This window comes from Berghia stephanieae, chromosome 3, assembly GCF_034508935.2.
Source record: "Berghia stephanieae isolate SIO BIC M18660-M18661 chromosome 3, UCSD_Bste_1.3, whole genome shotgun sequence".
In the NCBI taxonomy this organism is placed as follows: domain Eukaryota; kingdom Metazoa; phylum Mollusca; class Gastropoda; order Nudibranchia; family Aeolidiidae; genus Berghia; species Berghia stephanieae.
Window position 1 is genome coordinate 74,223,647 of NC_088362.1, and position 484 is coordinate 74,224,130.

Genomic DNA, 484 nt, shown 5'->3' on the forward strand with positions numbered 1-484 from the left:
GTGCAATGACTCTGGGAAGTGCTCACCAGTGAGGAGTGAACCTGGGACTATGAAAGATGGATACCGATGGGAATTGAAGCCGGACTATGGGATTTGCTTACCAGAGTAGAATGAACTTGACACTATAGGAAGTGGGCACCAATGAGGATTGAACCTGGGACTACTATATGTAGAAACCGGTGGAGAGTGAGCTCAGAAGGGTTCTTCATTTTTCGAAACCTACCAAAATCGTCGAAAGTTATGGGAAGTGGGCACCAATGGGCAATGAACAGGGGACTCAGGGAAGTGCACAACAGTAGGGAGTGAACCTGGGACTATAGGAAGAGGATATCAGTGGGAAATGATCCTGTACACAAATCCCATTGTCCAGATTCAATTACCACTGGCATCCATCTCGCACAGTCCCAGGTTCCCTCCCCACTGTTCGGCATTCGCTGAGTCCCAAGTTCATTCCCCATTGGTGCCCACCTCCTATAATGACAGG